Source organism: Bos indicus x Bos taurus, chromosome 2 (assembly GCF_003369695.1).
Source record: "Bos indicus x Bos taurus breed Angus x Brahman F1 hybrid chromosome 2, Bos_hybrid_MaternalHap_v2.0, whole genome shotgun sequence".
In the NCBI taxonomy this organism is placed as follows: Eukaryota; Metazoa; Chordata; class Mammalia; order Artiodactyla; family Bovidae; genus Bos; species Bos indicus x Bos taurus.
In genome coordinates, this window is record NC_040077.1 from 60,626,944 (window position 1) to 60,638,252 (window position 11,309).

The window sequence follows — 11,309 nt, forward strand, 5'->3', positions numbered from 1 at the left end:
ATCTTTTCATCAAGGGATTTATGTATGCATATATGTATGTGTGTGTTGGTTGGTTGGTTTTATTATTGGTTCTGTCTCTTTGGAGAACCTTGACTAATACACCCTCTTATAGTGATGATAATAAAGATATTATTGCTTACTCAGGGCTTGGGCTCTTGAGCCAGGTGGTATGCATGCAAATCCCAGCCCTACCATTGATCAGCTTTGTGACCTTGGATGAGCTATTTAACTATTCCAAACCATGAGATCCTCATTTGTAAACTGGGGATAATAGTGGTGCCTACTTCATAGGACTGTTAGGAGGATAAGATTAAATAAGTGAATATACAAGGGGAGCATAACACAATGTAGGGACACAGTAAGCCTGCAATAAACATTAGTGTAGCAGCTTCCCTGGTGGCTCAGAGGTTAAAGTGTCTGCCTGCAATGCAGCAGACCCAGGTTCGATCCCTGGGTTGGGAGGATCCCCTGGAGAAGGAAATGGTAACCCACTCAAGTATTCTTGCCTGGAGAATCCCAGGGACAGAGGAGCCTGTTGGGCTACAGTTCATGGGGTTGCAAAGAGTCAGACACGACTGAGCGACTTCACTTACTTACTTACAGGAATCAGCATTTATTGTTAACCCACTAAAATGGTCACTATTCTATCTGTTTTACACACAGATAGAATCCATACAACTCTGTTACAAAGATTCTCATGTTCCCATTGTGCAGTGAAGCAAACCAAAGCAGCATAGCCCAAATAATGTGGCTCTGGGGCTTCCCTGGTGGCTCAGTGGTAAAGAATCCACCTGCCAACACAGGAGATATGGGTTCAATCCCTGATCCTGGAAGATCCACATGCCACAGAGCAACTAAGCCCGTGTGCCACAACTACTGACCTTGTGCTCTAGAGCCCAGGAGCCGCAACTATCGAGCCCGTGTGCTGCAATTACCGAAGTCTGCATGCCATAGAGCCCATGCTCCACAATAAGAGAAGCCATTACCATGAGAAGCCCGTACACTGCAACAAAGAGTAGCCCTCACTCTCTGCAACTAGAGAAAAGTCCATACAATGAAGACCCAGCACAGCCAATAAGTAAATAAAGTTACTAAGAAGAGTGTGGCTTTGAAATTGGATATACTACCTATGGGACCCTGGGCATTTAAGTCTCACTTTCTTCACAACTGAATTGATATTATAGGGTTATGTTTGGAAAATTATAAGATATTAAAAGCTTAGCTTAGTGCTAAACACATATTCGGCACTCCACAAATTTGTTAGAAAATGTTATTGTTAAAGATATTATTATTAATAATAAGTATTATTGAAATTGAGGCCTGAATTTCAATTTTATATAATTGAAATTGAGAACTGAGCCACATTCTGGCTGACTCAAACCTAAGTGTCTACACTGCTCTGTCCTCTGCCATCGCACTACCTCTACCAGCCCTGGAGCAGAGGCTGAGGACGTGGGGCAATAAGAAAGTGAATCATGGGGAGGAAAGAACTGGGAGTTTGGAGTCAGCAGATGAGAACTCTTACATATAGAATGGATGGACAATCAGGTCCTACTGTATAGCACAGGGAACTATATTCAGTATCCTGGGATAAACCATAATGGGAAAGAATTTAGAAAGAATGTACATATGTATAGAACTGAGTTATTAATACTTCGCTATACAGCAGAAATTGATGTAACAATGTAAATCAACTATACTTCAATTAAAAAAACAGAGAGGAAATCAGAAACCCCACCCTAAACAGGCATGCTGATCTCGGTCTCTCCCCCTCATAGAGCTCTGACTTATCAAGATTCAGCACCTCTTCCCTTGGTCCTGGTGCATTTTTCACGATTTTGCTTTCCAGTAGAAGTCAGTATTGATGTTTCTTAACATGTTCCAATTACATTTTGTATGTGAAAATAAAAAGACAAGTGAAAAAATGCCCTGCCAATAATATCCTTCACTGTTGGTTTACATTCAATGCACCTAAATCTTTTCTCCAGAAATGGGAAAAAATAAAAGCCTATCTCCAAGCAGGCACCTCTGGGCCCGGACAACACATAGCATAGGGTCTTCACTCAGAAGTGGTGTCTTCAACCTGGGATCCCTTCCCTGGGAGCACCCCGAGGGAACAAGCAGTGAGCTGGGCTGTCTAGAAACCTCCAGAGAAGTGGGGTAGGATGGCACGTGCACAGTGGGGACACTTGGTTCCCCACCCTTGTCTTCAATAAGAGTTTGTAAAGGGCTTTCCACAGACGTACTATTGAGGACTTCTCTCCTCACACAGTATGTCCTTGACCTTATGGCTTCAGAACACTGGCTCTGAGCTAGTTTTATATTAGCAATGATGAGTTTTGGCTAAGATGCAAACTTGTCACCTGTTGCTGGTCCTCTGACTGTACATTTTGGTGAGACAGCTTGGGTGCAACATCAGCAACCAAAGGGGAGCTCCGGGCTTCAAAGAGCAGGCCTGGTGGAGAAGGAAATGGCAACCCGTTCCAGTATTCTTGCCTGGAAAAGTCCATGGACAGAGGAGCCTGGCGGGCTGCAGTCCATGGGGTTACATGACTGAGCATGTGTGCATGAGGGTGGAGGGTGACGGGTTGGTAGCAATAAACTGGTAGAACTGAAAAAAAAAAAAAAAAAAGAGCAGGCCTGGGATCTTGGCCTTACCAGCCCAGCACCCACCAACCTACAGGTGCTGTGAGGGCCATTTTGTGACACTGGCTTCTCAGCTCTTCTCTCTCAACTGCCCATGCCTCTCACTCTTCGTGGACCCTCCTATCTTCCTTCCCTGAGGCCACTTGTAAGAGCACTCTCTAGAAGGCTAGTCTCCTCAGCCCATAAGGGAGCCAGTTCTGTCACTGAGCCAAGAAGCCAAGATAATGGTCTTTAAACATAATTTGCTTTTTCCACTATCATACTCCCTAAAGGACTTTTTTTTTTTTTTAAAGTTTTTGTATCTTCTCATAAGGTTTTAAGTTTACATCTAAAATGTTTATCATCTGCCAAAAAGTTAGAGTATGTGACTCCCGGCTTGTGTATGGTGTGCTTTAAATATATTTTCTTTAAAACCTTGGAGCTGCAGATTTAGTTCCTTTAATCCACAGAAGATGTCTGCCATATAACATAACAAGCAAAGTGGTCTTCACTGTCAGGCCAGTTAGCCAAGTCAACTTTGTACTCGGGAAGAATGTGTGCTTCATTTTTTAAAATTCAACACAATGTGTTAGGAAGCATCCCTGTGACAAACACTCCATTTATGCATTCTAAGTTTAAGATAGTTGAGATAGATGGACAGCTGAGCTACATGGATAGATGAGATAGATGGATCAAGCAATGGATAGACAGGTAGAGAGCTGGGTGGAAGGAAGGGAGGAAGAGAAGGAGGGAGGGATGGAGGGAGGGAGACTGATGGATGGATAGATTAGACAGATGGATTAGACAGACACCTATGTGTCTGGCCATGATTCTGAAACCAGCTCCCTTCAAGATTCTCTCAGGCACTATACATTCCTAAATTGCTCTTTTCAGTGCTAAAGAGATGTTTATGCCTTGCAGAAAAGAACAATAGTAAAATTGAGTATAAGATATGGTTTATTTTGAAGAGGGGACAAAGGTTCTTATAAAAGGGAGGGGTGAGTTCTCAAGCAGACCAGTTTTAAGAACAAGGCCAGATGGAGGCTGAGTATCTGGAAAATCATTCCCCTGCAGCCCAGACTCGCGGGTTCAAAGACCTACATCCTTCTGTCAGCCTAGGTCCTGTGTGACTACGATGGGCAAGATGCAGAAACAACCTGTAGTGGGCATGGAGCAGAAATGAGAAGTCAATATTTCTGATGTATTAAGCCTCTGAGACTTTGGAGATGCTTTTTACAGCAGAATAACCCAGTCTATCCTGGCTATTACATACATAACAAAGCTAATGTTGGGTCCCAACCTATGTCTGTGTCTTTATTTCAATTGATGTGAAACTCAACTGTTAGAGGAAGATGATTTATGGCCCAATAGTCTCTATCCATCCAAATCTGACTCACTCTTTAAGGGCTCAGATTTTCTGCATTTGCCTTAATATCTTCCTTTGCTCTCTCATCTCAAAATATTCTTTTTTCTCCTCTGAACAGAGGTGTTTTACTGGAAGATGCAACACAAATGCCTCTAGGAGCCAGGCAGGCAGCATATGTGAGTAATTGGGAAAACTGGAGACCTGTCTACCCTAAAGGCATCCCAATTTAATTAAAACAAGGAGAAGGAGAAAAAAGCACTACACCAGACAAACAGCTATAGCTCTGGCCTGCCAGGTTGTGACCTTGGTTGAATTCATAAGAAATTCAGTGCTTCGACTGGTATTTTAAATGACTCTTTTGAGCTTTCACTTTGTCTTGATCAACAGTAATGAATACAAAGTATTTAACTTCTATCAGGAGTTTACTGCTTATCTCTCCAGCCAGAGGGTAAGTTCCCTGCGGGCAAGGATTAGTTTGCCTCAACAATATGTTGATATAGATTCTGATACAGTGCTTTCATTAATCTTTTTGATGTAATCTGCTTTGAGGTCTTACATGGGAAGGGAAGGTATATTATAAATTATAATTAGCATAACATAGCATAGCACAATATGTTTGGTTAGTATACCTTTGCCAGCAGGTCATTATTCCTCCTTGGAGTCCCCAGGTCATTGGAGAATGATGGTAAGTGCCAGAAATCCTATGATCCTCCATAAATGTTACTGCCCCCACCTCTGGATGAATTAGGATGGAGGGTGAGTCAGGCAGGCTTAGAAGACTCTGGTCACTCAGACAGTAAAGAATCTGCCTGCAATGCAGGAGATCTGGATTCTATCCCTGCATTGGGAAGATCTCCTGGAGCAGGAAATGGCAACTCACTCTAGTCTTCTTGCCTGGAGAAATCCATGGGCAGAGGAGCCTGGCGGGCTACAGTCAATGAGGTCACCAAGAGTTGGACATTACTGAGCTATACTTTCACTTTCTGATTGACATGAGCTCTATGACAGTAACTTGTCTAAAAATCTCTGGGCTCCAGAGACTTATGGCCTGTGTCTCCATCTGAATTAGGAGCAGATGACAATGATACTCTTCTTTAGAAATAAATAAACTACTGTCAGTTCTTATGAACTGACTCCAGTTGCTATTCCACCCTAACCAGGAGCCTTTTGCTCTATGGAGGTCTGGGGAGTTGACCTAGATCTTAGCACTTGAACCTGTTTTAATTTCATTTATTTTAACCAGTTAAATTCACTAATTTTAATGTTTAACCATTCCTGTTGGTATACAATGTACCCATCACTGCTAAACAATGGTTTTCCAAGCATCAATCAAGCCTGCCCATGGCCTCCAAAAGCATCACAAGGGCAGTTTTCTCTCAGGGGGGTGTGCCTGTCCTCGGTAAGAAGTTTCCAGAATTGTTCCACAACTTTATTATTTCAAAAAGTTTTTTTGTTTTTTGTTTTTTTTTAATTCAGCAGAAAATAACATATTGCTTTGGCCTTGGGAGAAAAATACTTACACAGTATCATTAGATCCTTGAAGTGGGTTCCATTCATGGAACGTCTGGTTGCCATGCCTTCTATAATACCTCATTCACTCTTTTATTGTTGCTCAGTCACCCAGTCGTGTGACGGAGCAGAGTCGTGTCCAACTCTTTGTGACCCCATGGACTGCAGCACACCCCGCCTCCCTGTCCCTCACTATATCCCAAAGTTTGCCCAAGTTCACGTCCATTGCATCTGTGATGCCATCCAGCCATCTCATCCTCCAACACCCTCTTCTCCTTCTGCCCTCAATCTTTCCCAGCATCAGGGACTTTTCCAATGAGTCTTTCCATTCACTCTTATCTGGGAGCTAAAGCCCTCTGCCCCACCCACAGGCCCAAGATATACACCTTCTCAAAGCTACCTGATGCATCTGCACAGCCTTCATCATCACACCCTCCCTCTATTGGCAAATGAGTATAACCATGGACCAGGGCTTTGAAACCGGAGACCCAGGGAGACCTAACTTACTGATCCCTGAAGTAGACTCACATCCCATTCTTGCTGATGTGCTAGGTTGTTTCTGGGCCCTCAACCTGTAAATGTGGCTCTTGTTCTCCTGATTCAGCCTACAGTCCTGACCTCTCCTTTTCCCAGAATCACTATCTGGGTCCAGGAATCTTCTTACCCATCTCTGGCTTCAGCTACTGTTTGTAGGAATCTTCTTACCCGTTTCTAGCTTTAGGTACTGTTTGTAATGTCTGCTCCCTCCATTCCTAAATAATTTTTCAAAACTTAAAAAAGTTTTTGGACTTTAGGTGATTTACAGTGTTGTGTTAGTTTCTACTGTAGAGCAAAGTGAATTAGTTATACGTATACATACATCCCCTCTTTTTAAAATTTCCTGCCCATTTAGGTCACCACAGAGCACTGAGTAGAGGTCCCTGTGCTCTACAATAGTTTCTCATTACCTATCAATTTTATACATAGTAGTGTGTATCTATCAATCCTAATCTCCCAATTCACCCTCCCTTGTTGTCCATAAATTTGTTCTCTACATCTGCATCTCTATCTCTATTTCTTATTTGCAAATAAGTTCATCTGTATGATTTTTCTAGATACCTGATACAAATGATATTATACAGTATTTGTTTTCCTCTTTCTGACTTACTTCACTCTGTATGACAGTCTCGACATCTATCCATGTCAGGACTTATTTTAGAACTACCAATTTTGTAGCAGGAGTCAATCTCTCACTCCCAACACAGAGGTATTCTTATTTCTCTCCAGGCCTCCCTGCTGTTGCAGGTGCTACTCCTCCTGCTTGGAGCAGGCACTGGAGCCTGATCCACCCCCTCTGAGATGTGTCTGTGTTGTTGGGGATAGAGGGTGGGCTAGTAGGGTCAGGGCTCCAGAAAGTCTTCCTGGACCACTTCTCCCCATGCCCTCTGTGCTCCCAAACCATTAAGTTCTTCCTCGACCTCATCCCTGGCTTTCCTTTCATTTGGCCTCTTCCTCCCTCTCCCTGCCACCCCTACTGTGAAGTAATTGAGAGCACTTGGCAGGCACTATATTTCTTTGTGTCCAAAGCCCTCAGTTAAGGGAAGGAAGGACAAAGAAGTGATGAGAGGGGTGAAGAGAGGAATGGAAGAAGGCCGGCAGGCTAGTGTGTTTAAGAAGAGAAAGCTTCTGCCTTCTTAACCTACCATATCATCACCACTTCAGCTGGTTTCCCTAGAAATTTAACAAAATATTTTGAAAATCCACCCCCAAAAGTAAACAAATGAAAACACGAAACACTCTTAAGAATAACTGGTGAATATGACAATTAATTGCCTGCTTTCAATTAAAGATCACTTTGGTCAGAAACTTTCTAATGCAGAACTTTACCTCCCGCAACCCTCTTTTGGGGCAGAATAAAACAGAGTCTCTAGGGTCAGGGATCTAACAGGCTGTGAATCCATGGAGGATGTTACTGGGAGAAAATTATTTGCTCTTTGAAAGTATAAATAATATCCCAAAATGCTTATAAATCTTAAAAGTCTGCTGGTAAGTCAACTTAACCACAGTGGATTTTAAGCAGAAGTGTCTGGGGGAAAGAAGAAAGATAAATCTATTTAATTGTTGGCTCTAGGAAAATGTCACCTTGTTGAAGATCATCTAGACTTTGGATTCTATTTGGAAATCATTATGTATGGCCCTCGAGGGGTAAAAATGCCCCTAGAAAACCATGGACTTGAGTTGTGGCCAACTTAATGGAAATGGCCTCTAACTTCATTCTGAGACCATGAATAATGCCTACCTACCTGTTGCACAGTTTAGAGTAATGAGCCCACTTTCTTGGGAGGCCAGAGAAAATCAGAAGCAGGAATAGATCCTCTACTGTGGGCTGCCTTCAATTTGAGTTATGGAATGAGGTTTACCTGGGAAGAGTAGAGGTATAAGGATTGGGGCAACTCTTTCTGTAACTGTTAAACATACACCACACTCTCTCAGACAGACAGATATTTTGCCATTGTCATGGGATTTAATTCTACCCAAGAACCTGTGTGCTAAATACATGTTGTAATACAGACAAGGGGTATAATGATATATAGAAGGCGGTTCTTGCCATAAAGGAACTCATAATCTGATGGGCAAGGCAAGCTGTTTATTAGTAGTTATTAATAAATGTAATTTATATTTAGCATGATGTTTTCAATAAAAGATTTTTTAAAAGGTGATTATCTGGCAGAAATACCAGGGAAAGCTTTACAAGGGAGAATGGGCTCTGAAGTATAAATAGGGGGTTTCTGTGTGAAAAGGCAAGAAGGTATTGGCAGAATAATGTCATGTACAAAGGCAGAGAAGTCTGGGATTCTACAATGAGTTCAGTGAGCTGCAGGAAGACTGAAAGTTCAGGAAGGCTGAATTAAAACTTCAGGTCACCTCATTGTTGGAGCACCCACATTTGAACATACATGTAGATGTCTGACTTCCATTATACTCGGGCCTCATGGGGATGTGGGAGGGGTCATCCACCATATTAATATTCCTGGGTTGCTTCTAAAACATGTTTGAGAACTTGTTGTTCTGCTTACATTGCTAGCCCCATGGATGAGTGACCATCCCTAAGGACTCCAGTGCCAGGCTAAACTAAGGAGAGTGTCTGAGAAGGACTGAATGAGTGAGGTCTTCTGAAGCAGTTAATATGAGAAAAATAACTGGTCAGGTGATTCTTTAGCCATAAACCCCTGGTGTGGGTCTGAGCCAACTTTCTGGACAGGAATGGCTCCAGATCTTCTTAGATTGAGTTCTATGTGTGAGCGGGCTATGTACACTGCACTGAAAGCTTTATTTTGACCATTTTCTTTAGCTGTTGCATCACTGCTAAAAGATATGTGCATTGTACATCACTTGGAACCCATAATCACAGAGCATTGCGATGTAAGCAAAGAATAAGTAGTATACCATTATCTTCCTGGTGACAGATGAAGGTGAGATTTGTATGCAATAGCAGAGCCTACAAGATGACCCTGTGACAGGGACTAAATCATACATATATATGTATGTGTATTCAAATACACACTCATAGGTGGGGGGCACCTGCATACATGCTCACATTTTCCACTGGATAGAATTATTTTTATTATCACTTTTACCAGGTACTAAAAAGATTTTATGCCTGAAATTGGCAGCAAAAGCAAATACACATTCATCACTATCTCCCTTTTTCAAATGGACTGGAGTTTAATAAATAAAGGAGAGTGAAAATTGCTTCTTCCAATCTAGGATTTAATATTGTATACTCTGAATCACTTGATTCAGTTGTTTTTAAAGTTTCTATCTGTAATTCAGCCACCTTCTGGATAGTGAATCTTTCCTTAGTACAATTACAAAATGCATACTATATTTCTAATGAATTGCCTCTTATTCTTGTTAGCCATTGAACTCAATCTCTACCTCATAAAGTTTTCCTAGAATTGGGTGGATTGTTATTGGATCCCAGAATTGGTCTTTCAAGGGAATTGGGTAGATAGGAAGGTACTATCAGCTTATTTTTTCATGAAGTGGAAAAATGATAATGGAAAATCTCACCCAATAACAAAGAATGTTTCAAAGAAGAAGAAAGAATGAACTCAGCCTTGCAAAACAGTTTTCTAAAATTACACCTATTTTAATATTGGAGGAAAAAGTTAACACCAGGTTCCTGGATACCTACCCTTTTCTTCTAGTTTCCCTCTCCCTCTACCTTCTCCTACTTCAGAGGTTGAATGAATACAATCAGCTACCCATTTATGATTACCATAAGTGCCTATTCTGATTTTTAAACATGAACTTAAAGTGCAAGAGGAATTGGAAGAGGCTAAATTTATTTGAGGTCACTAGTTTGATTTTAGTCACATCTACATGAACTTTTAACTTTTGGGAGTTCTGGGTCATATTACACAAACAGGCCATTTCTGGGAACAGCTCAGTTCAGTCGTTCAGTCATGTCTGACTCTTTGCGACCCCATGGACTGCCGCACGCCAGGCTTCCCTGTCCATCACCAACTCCCAGAGCTTGCTCAAACTTATGTCCATTGAGTTGGTGATGCCATCCAACCATCTCATCCTCTGTCATCCCCTTCTCCTCCTGCCTTCAACCATTCTCAGCATCAGGGTCTTTTCCAGTGAGTCAGCTCTTTGCATCAGATGGCCAAAGTATTGGAGTTGCAGTTTCAGCATCAGTCCTTCCAATGAATATTCAGGACTGAGTTCCTTTAGGATGGACTGGTTGGATCTCCTTACTGTCCAAGGGACTCTGAAGAGACTATTCCAGCACCACAGTTCAAAAGCATCAATTCTTTGGTGCTCAGTTTTCGTTATGGTCCAACTCTTACATCCATACATGACTACTGGAAAAATCAAAGCTTTGACTAAATGGACCTTGTTGGCAAAGTAATGTCTCTGCTTTTTCATACGCTGTCTAGGTTTGTCATAGATTTTCTTCCAAAGAGCAAACATCTTTTAATTTCATGGCTGCAGTCACCATCTGCAGTTATTTTGGAGCCCAAGAAAATAAAGTTTGTCACTGTTTCCATTGTTTCCCCATCTATTTGCCATAAAGTGATGGGATTGGATGCCATGATCTTTGTTTTTTGAATGTTGCTCCTTGAAAAGGAAAAATTGGCTACTAAGTAAGTAGGTTGATACCTGGGACTCCGTATAAGCATAACCAACCAAGCAACTAACAAGAAGCTAGACCAACGAGAGACCACTATAAAAGTCTCCAGAATAAAAATTTTTAAAAAGCTTCTTCCAGATCAAGTTGTCTTCCAGAAGGTTCTGAACCACCACCTGCTTCATGCATGTGCTGCGGGCCCATATGGACTCTGAATCTTACTGTCTTCCAATTTGGGTTTGCACCAACCAGACCTGGATCTGTGGTTCCTAAATATCAGGGCACTTCTGATGAATTCCCAAACTGAACATTTGAACCAGGAAAGACAAGTGGGTTTCATTCACATGCTAACTAGTGAGTAGGGTTAAGAGAAACAAAAACGGTGTTTTAGGACTTTTCTTTCTGGCAGGAAGGGGGACTAGGTACTCTGACAAAAATAAATAGCCTATTCCAAAAGAGCTGGAAGTTGGATAAATTGAGTTTAAAACATTGCTGCACTCATAAAAATGGAAATCCCCAAGGGCAAAAACAAACACAAGTAACAACAAAATGGAGGTGAATGAAGTAAGCGTAGCAAACAATCAAATATCTTTACCAAGAACTCAGCAATTTGGAATTAGTGGCTGGCCATGCAGGAAATTAGAGATGAGGATTGCCCAAGTTTGAACACAGCTTAATTCAAGGACCTGA

At 41.7% G+C, this 11,309-nt stretch overlaps 1 non-coding gene across 1 annotated transcript; it reads left to right on the top strand.

Moving 5' to 3' along the window:
* Nucleotides 1-390: 390 nt before the first annotated feature.
* On the top strand, nucleotides 391-462 carry TRNAC-GCA. Its single transcript has one exon. It is a non-coding gene; the product is annotated as a tRNA-Cys (tRNA).
* The last annotated feature ends 10,847 nt before the right edge of the window (nucleotides 463-11,309 follow it).